Below are 8,887 nucleotides of genomic sequence, written 5' to 3' on the forward strand. Positions count from 1 at the left end.
GCTCTATTATCCCATATTGGTTGTGAGAAGCCTTTCACCTCCATAATTTCCTTTATAAGGGAGAGTCCTCTCCTCATGTTAGACACCCATGATTATGCTATCGTTATGCTGCAGGTTTGAAGACCAATTTTTGAAGGAGTTTGAATACAAAAGCTTTTTGTGGAGAACTTCTATTTTCTTGTCTTTTTCTCTCTTGCACCCATCATGGGCTTTTATCTTAGATCTTGCATTTATAGATTAGATTTTGCTTTCATAGATTAGATCTTATTTTCATGCATATTTGAAGATCATGGAGACTAGCATTCTTGCTTTTCCTCTTTGAATCTCTCATCTCATGGTGTACTTGCATGGGCACAAAAATAGGTCAAACTGAGGGCCTCCATTGCAAACCCTTGCACTCTATGAGTAGAGAGCTATGGATCGATTTGTGAGGGCTCATTCTTGAGTTTTCTTACATGTAATGATTCATAGAAGTGTGACAACATTTTAGCACACATTTTTGGCGCCCACCGTGGGGCTTGAATCAAGTTTCTAGCTCCATTTGCTTTTATTTTTTATCTCTGATTTTTTAAAGCAGCATATTGGATCTAATCAAGTTCTTTTGTAAAATTTTCACTTTGGTTTTAAGGCCAACCCATATATAGATTGGTTTGCAGGCAAAAAATCTAGTTGGTTTAAAGATTCAATCATGTCTTTTAAACCACTTAGATTTTGGTTCTAAAATTTTTTTTGTGGATTTGGTATGTGCCCAACATGTCCCAGTTCGATTTTTAGAGCATTTGGACATGATTTGCGCAAGTTATGAATTTCTCTTTATTTTTCATAAAAAGCCATTTTTGATCACAAATCAGTGTATTTTTCAGAAAAATTTACATTTTCAGAAATATTTTTGAATTCTAAGGGGGGTTATTTCTTTGTGTTTTGAATTTTGAGGCTATATTAAGGATCAAAAACTCGATTTGATGAATCTGGCCTATTTTGAAAAATTGGGTCCCTAGGGCACAAATGAAGAGATTTTTTTGAATTTATTACATTTTTGGAAAGCTCTTTAGTTTTTAGCAGGGTCCTCTTCTTTTTATTTCTATTTTTGAGTCCGAAATCATAGCAAAAAAAAGGTCTAATCATGTTGACTAGGTTATTCGTATTTTTTTTGCAGGGATTTTCGTGTTTTTCTAGTTTTTTCTGCTAACTGCTCACTGTTTTGGGTTTTTCTGTGTTTTCTATTTTTTTTGGAACAACATAGTAGCAAGTTGTGATTTCATTGAAAAAATGTGCTAAAGTTGTTAAAAATAGGTAAGATCTACTAAGCGCGTTGTGAGGACTTCAGGTATTCTTCTTTGGCTGATAACACTTTGATTTGGAACCTTAAAATGAACCTCTCATGTGTCTAGCTTGTGTTTTTTTCTTATGCTTTTATTTTTCAAATACATGCATAATTGATACTAGGTTGTAATCTCCATTGATTTTTATTTAGCAAGCTTGATTATTAGTGATAGCTTTCGATAGCTATATTGGGTTATTGAACTCGCTGAATCCGTCGACCCCTCATTCCACCCCGTGGTTGCAAGATTAGCGCCACATTAAAGGGGAGGGGTCTACAGGATAGAAGCGTTAAGTGCTCCACTTGGCAACCCTCTTGTGCTTTCTAGAACTCACTAATCTTTGAGTTGTGGACTCGTTTTGGCTTGTGTGAGGGGTTAAGTGTTCCACATCTTTGGACTCACCTTGCATTAGTTAAAGCGTTAAGTGTACCACCTTGTATTTTTTTATTATTCTTGGATAGATTTGGTTTTGGGGAATTAACATCTCTACACACATAGTAATTAGGCCCCATGAATACTATTCGTGGATCTTGAGGGAGTGAGTTCCTAGTGAAACTCCTCTCAAAGACGGATTCCTTGTAGGTGGGGAGGATACTTTGAGAATCTCTTAGATAGATGGATCTTCAACTTGGTGATTGAGGCATCCTTTCTCCAGAGAGGTTGATAGATCACTAGGGGTTGATATCATATATCTTGAGATAATCTTAGTTAGCGTGTCAGATTAATCTACTTGCTTTGATTGGGCTAAAAGTTAAAAGGTGTCAAAACTTTGGATCTGAAAGCTAAGTCCCCTTGTGGTCTACTATTGTGAGTCGGTCACCTTTAGAGAGGGTTAACGATAGCAGACAATCCCTATACAGGGAAAACTTCGGACGAAACCTCAAGTGGTAATAGCCACTTCTGCCGTGGTTGCAACAATCGCTATAAAAATGTCCTCGTAGAAGAATTCTCCATGGGGTATGGTTCATTGTGGGTTGTCAGATCTCCTTAGCAGCTCTTGAAGATTAAGTTCTCAGACTGTGTCAAAACCTCGGTGTGCCAGGATTGGAGGTCACCCTTGTGAATCATAAAAGTTGCAGAGTCAAACCATTACTAAAAACCTTAGAGAGGCCAACTTTTATTTTCTAGGGATGTATGCAATGATTGTGAAACTCTTTGAGAACATACACAATTAGCACTCCTAGGGATTAGCATAAACTAAGTCACTTGATTGCTCATGCGCAAGGTTGCTTTTGCCCTTGCTCATTATTTGAGGACTACTTGCTTGAACTCCTTGATTGTTGTCTTATTTTCCTATTCAATGATGAAAGCCTATTGATGTGCTTACTTGATCTTTTAAAACAAAATCTGAGTTCTTGAGTTGAGACTTTACGATCGAATAACTTTGTTATCCCATTATTTCTAGTCTCCCTAGGTTGGTCCTATTTGGATTAGGCTACTTTTTTCATTGTTAAAAGCCTTTTTGCACCATGGGTTATTGTGCTTTGACCTCTTGAATTAGTAATCATTGATTTCACAAGAGACCTTGTTTGGAGTTGGTAAGTTAGAAACCGTCCTTATTGAGAAAGATATACACTTGGATCCTTTGATATTACACTTGGAGAGTCTTAGTAATCTCTTGTCCATTCACTTTCATCAAAATTCAATTTTAATTAATTAAAATTTGGGTTAATCATCCTCATGGTTCATATGTGCTAGGGTATTCACCCAAAGTTGTGAGCACCTCTGTGGCAGTGTTGGTTTACACTTATTGTAAAATTCTATCTTATCACATCTATTTTGGACAAGTGAGAAATTTTACTATCCTAGTTTGGTACCAACGTTTCTTAGGGTTATCCTATCAACTAGTACATTTTCTTTCATGTTGATTACAAGTGCTATTACATGTTGCTCAACATTCAAATGATCTCAAATGGTATCATATTTTCACAAAATGACTCTTGGTCTTCTTTCTTCTTCATCTTTCATGTCTTTCTAGTCTCTCATTTCCATTATTTCTCTTCTTCATGTCTTCTTGATTCTTTTCCTCCCATTATCATATAGTCTACCTTCTTCTATTCATCCTTTCTCTTCTTCTATGCTTGATTCTTCTTCTTCTAGAACCATGGATCTTGGATATCTTTTTAAGGATCCTCATTTGAGCTCAGATGAAATCCACCTCCTTCTTGAATTTGAAAAGTGTTGTCGCTACAATAGATACATGGATGCTAACATTGCAACAAAAATTATTAAAAAAATGGATAAATCAGACACTTTTGCTAGGATCATGTGCAAGATTAAATCACAATATCTTTCTTCCAAATATTTTCCATCTTCCAAGTCTTATCATGATTCTTCTAAATATCCTTCATATTCTTCATTTTCTAAGTCTTATGATAATTCTTCTAAATATCATTCACATTCTTCATCTTCTAAATCTTACCATGACTCTTCTAGATATCATCCATCTAGGTCTTCACCTACCTCTTTTTCATGATATCATTCTTCTTCTACTTCTACCAAGAGTCTTATTCCTCTTATTAAGACATATGATAATGAATAACATGAAAAGTCTTGTGATATGCCTATCTATAATTCTTCTAGTGACAATGATTATGATAGCGATGATTGTTACATTCCAACAGTTCCTAAAAGTCCTCCTAGTCCTATGCTTGTGCTTAAAGGGGATGAGTGACGAAAAGATATTGATGGTAATTCACATGAATCAAATCTTGAAAACAACATTGATAAATTTTGTGAACAATACCTAAATGATAAATCTGCATTTTTTGATGAAGAGAAAGCATTTTTTTGTGCTGAAATACAACATCAATGGGATAAGAGTTCCTCTTCTAAGAACCCTCATGCTAAAAATAAAGATTCTAAGACTCTCAAATCTTCTACCAATCATTCATCTAACAAAGATCCTAATGCTTTTCATGCAGTTCCCTATAGTTATCCTCAAGGGCTACCTCTTAAAGAAACTCAAGCTAACCTTCACTTGGCTACAAATACCTTTGACAATGCTAAACCTAAAGAGCCTAAGCCTTCATGCACTATAATGCCTACTTTAGCTAGTCCTTCATCATTTATTCCAAAGTCTTCCATACAATTCCAACATGCTTCCTTCTCCTTAGCACTGGCTTCATGTCAAGAGGACTCTAAAAATGATAAAGAAAAAAATATAAAGAAAGATCAAGATCAAGAACCCTCCTTGTCATCCAATTATTTTCACAATGTCTCTGATATGTTTCATGGTTCTTTTGATCCCTTACGCCCTTTCTCATTCATTCCACCATGTCTTAAGTCTTCTCCTAAGAAAGATCAAGATACTGCTTGCAGCACTAAGCTTATTGACAATAAAAATGACCTTAGTGCACTTACTCCTTCCAAAGATGATACTTCCATTAAGGTTATTAAAAATGATGTTGCCACTTCCAATGTTGAGCCTATTGAAAATCAAGAGAACAATTATATGCTTATGTTATCCAAAGATCCTTGTCAAGATCAAAGTATTCCATCTTCTTGTTCTACCACTCCATGTTCCCTTCCACTTTCTACTCTTCATAAGTCTTGTCAAGCTTCAAGTACTCCTATTAAAGAAGTTGCTCCTATTCAAGATGTTCATGATATTATTGAAAATCCTAATGCTCACTCTAAAGATGTTGATGTCCTTGATTGTCATATAGATGTTAATGAACTTATTGATTACCCTTTTGCATCTTCCACATCCATCCTTTGGACCTCCCCCACCGATACTAAATGCTACATATCTTCCTTCCATCTTGGGTCCTTATGTCCCTTCACTTTCTCCTCCCAATTCTCCTAGTTCTTCATCCATCTTGGGTCCTTACATCCCTCCCTCTCCTATCTTTCCTCAAGATCAACGTAGATGCATATCCTTAAATCCTTTTCATCCACCCACTCACCTAAACCAGTCATATCATCCTTCTTCTTCCACAAGTCCCAAGTCTTTTGGAAGTAACTTGAATGTTCAATACAAGAAAAAGAAGCAATTCAAGAATCCATATAAAAAACACCACCATGTCTCCTCTAATCAACATGGGGGCATAAAGTCAAAAGAGATATCTAAGAAAAAAATTATAAGACAAGTATGGGTTCCAAAATCCATCATTGAAGATATTATCTCTACATCATCAAAAAGAAATAAAAAAAGGCCTATGGCTATATGGATTCCAAAGTCTCTCTTGAGAGAGTCTAATATTGAACAACAATTGAAGTTGACATTCAAGCTTCCAAAGAATTCCACTTCATCTTCTTCCAAAAAAAATTCTTCCATTCCATGTGTCTAAACCAAAACCTCTTCGATTCACTCAATATATTCCTTCACTTATTCCTTCATTCACTTTTTCTCCATCCTCTCAGCATCCTTCAAGGTGTGTGTTGACGTTGATCTTGCCTTCATTTCCATCTTCCAATCTCACTCACTTTGCATAAAGCCATATCCTCCATTTTTGTCTTCCATCCTCTTTTTCCTATCAGCATATTTGAGCATATCATTTGAATTCCTTTGTATATCATGGTTTAAAAATTCAAAGAGCATTATCTCAAAAGCTTGAATTCTTCCAAAATAAATTGAAAAAGATTGAAAAAAAATAAAAAAATAAAAAATTGAAAATGTGCCTTGGTGAAAACCTAATAATCAAGCACCTTGGTAGCAAAAGTAAATAGAAATAAATTCATCCTATGGTGAAAACCACTCCCTTGTGGCACCTTGGATAAGTACCATGATGAAAACCTGACAATCAGGCATCATGCACAGTTCTTCTACATCTTTCATCCATTTCGTCTTCTCTCTTTGATCTTGACAATGTTGACTTATACACAAACATTTGGTTATTTTGTGAGCTATCTTATGATGATCTTGTTTAGCCTTCATATCTATTTTCCTCCATTCATTCTAGTCTTTCACTATCCTTTTCCCATTTACCCCTTTGGTCTTGATCTAATAAAATAGAGTAAAATATGATGCTATAAAGTCTCTTGACATGTCTACTCCTTTGGATTGCATCTTTCCCACTTTTACATTATGCTTTCATGAATTATCTTATGTTGGCCTTTCATTTCTTGTTCAAATGTGCTTTGCATGACAATTTTTCCCTAGCTTGGGTACTCTTGGGGAGCTAGTTCTTGAAGATCACTTTCACTTGCTTCATACACTCCTTCATTTTCAATCATATCCACCAACTTGTTGCTCTATCATGTCCTCTACCTTGTTAGACATTGGGACTACATGATGTGATCTTGCTTGAGAGTTTGATGCCCATTCTATCTAGGGGCATCTTTGTACATATTTATTGATCCTAAAAAAAAAAATTCCAAAAAAATTGATATATTTTAAAAAATCCAAAAAAATGATATATTGTAAAAATTCTAAAAATTGAAAAATGTCCTAAAAAAATGATCATCTTAGTGACAACCTAGCAAAAGGCACTTTGATGTATCTTCAAAAAAATTATATATTCCAAAAATACAAAAAAAAAAAAAAAAAATTCAAAAAAAAAAAAAAAAGAAAAAGTGCCTTGGTGAAAACCTGGAAACAGGCGCCTTGGTAGCAAAAATACAAATTTTTTTTTAATAAAAATTTCTGAAAAAAAAATAAAAATAAAAAATAAAAAATCCAAGTGGTGAAAACCTAGAAACGGGCGCTACTTGAGGCCTTTGCACCCCTGTTTCTTAGCACATGTCCTTGACACTTAGCCTTTCTCCACCATGCCTTGTCCTTGTTACCTTGGTTTGCAATTGGTCTTTGTCTAGGGGGCATAACTATGTTAGCTTTGGTTTCTTAGATGTGTGAGTCTTTAGGACACCTCGCAAATGGTATTTTTCAACACCCATTGACATCGAGTGTTTTGCAACACTTATTGGTTTGGTCTTACCCAGTATCATCATGTGATCTTACCTTCTTGCAAGCATTTGATCCTTGTCCTCAGAACTCAGTATCAGTTAACACACTTAAATTTTTAAATGCAACACTTAATGCTTGACTTATGACATGATTTTTTTTCTCTGTGTACTAACTGTTATTGATTTTTGTTGAGTGTCTTTGTTTGATAAGTCTCTCCATGATGCATCGCTAGAAGACTTGGGGCATGAGACATGTTTTAATTTTTTTTGTGGGTGTGGTCTTGAACTCTAGAGTGTCTTTTATTGTCCCCTTGAAACACTTAGGAGATTTGAGACATCATCCTTGATTGTTTTTGCACAACCATTCTTATAGTCATCTTGGCACCTATGCCTTGATGCGAGCATAGTTTTTCTATATTAAATTGGGTAAGCTAACATCAAAGTCATCTTGACCTTTATGTCTTTGATGCTTATGTTATAATCTTTTCACATTTCAATCCAATATAAATCGCATTCATATCTTCATAGTTGCATTTGTAACTAGTGATGATTGTGTGATTTTTTGATGTCCGTTAATAATGGCCCAATGATGAAAATAAGTTCTTTTACATTCTCTAATGAATGATGAACACAAAATCCTATGTTACAGTTTCTCTTTTGCAAGTACACCATTGCATTTCATGTAGCTTGCATTATTAGACTTCATGTTAGTTTGCATTTTTAGGCTGCATTATGAGTTTGAGAGGGTTCTCCTTTCATCTTTATTGTGGACATTTAATCAATTGTGGTCACATTTTGATCTTCATTTCCTTATTTTCTTTCATGATCTCAATCAAAATTTCTATCTTAAATAGTTGATTGATTTTTGGAGCATTTTCTTTTCTTATTTCTATTTCTTTCCATATCTTTCAAACTTCTATCTTCCATTTTCTTTTTCCCCACTTATTTTCTTCTAAATCACCTTTGGGGCATAATATTTCATGCTTGATGATCTACCTTGGTTCTATGATTCTTATATCTTTCATCTTATATCAAGAACCTTATCTTTTGTTCGATTTGATCAAATTTATCAATTTGTTGTTTCTCCTCTATCTCATTTTGATTTTGATCACGAGGGGGCAATAATTATCAATTTCAATCCTTGATTCAGTTTTATCAATTTTATCCTCGACTTTTTCAAGTTAAAATTTATTTTTATTCTTTGTCCTGATGTGTTCTCGAGTCGACCACACATCTGGGTTGTTTTGTGATCCCAAATTGACCTCACACTTCAATTTCTTTCTTTGAGTACATGTGTTCCCAAATCGATCACACATTAGTCAAAGAGGGGCAAATGTATGCACCCAAAAATGGTCGCCTAGACTATGGGCCCCCATTATTCAATTTATCAATTTATCAAATTTTTTAAATCAATGGTTTGTAATATTTTATTAAATCAATTCAAATCAATTTCCTTGATCAAATTCGATTTATTTCATTTCTAAGATTGATCATTTTATTCCAAGTCTTATTTAATTAAAAGAAAATCTTCTCTTTTAATTAAATAAAATAAAATCCCCATTTAATTAAAAGAAAACCTCTCTTTTAATTAAACAGTTCATCCACATTTAATTAATTAAGAGAAAAACCTCTCTTTTAATTTAATTAAATATCTTCTATTTAATTAAAAAGAACTTGCTCCCTTTTAATTAAATAAAAATCTCACTTAAATATCTCTT

Source organism: Cupressus sempervirens, chromosome 11 (assembly GCF_028749045.1).
Source record: "Cupressus sempervirens isolate cs-2001-9-10 chromosome 11, ASM2874904v1, whole genome shotgun sequence".
NCBI classification, from domain to species: Eukaryota; Viridiplantae; Streptophyta; class Pinopsida; order Cupressales; family Cupressaceae; genus Cupressus; species Cupressus sempervirens.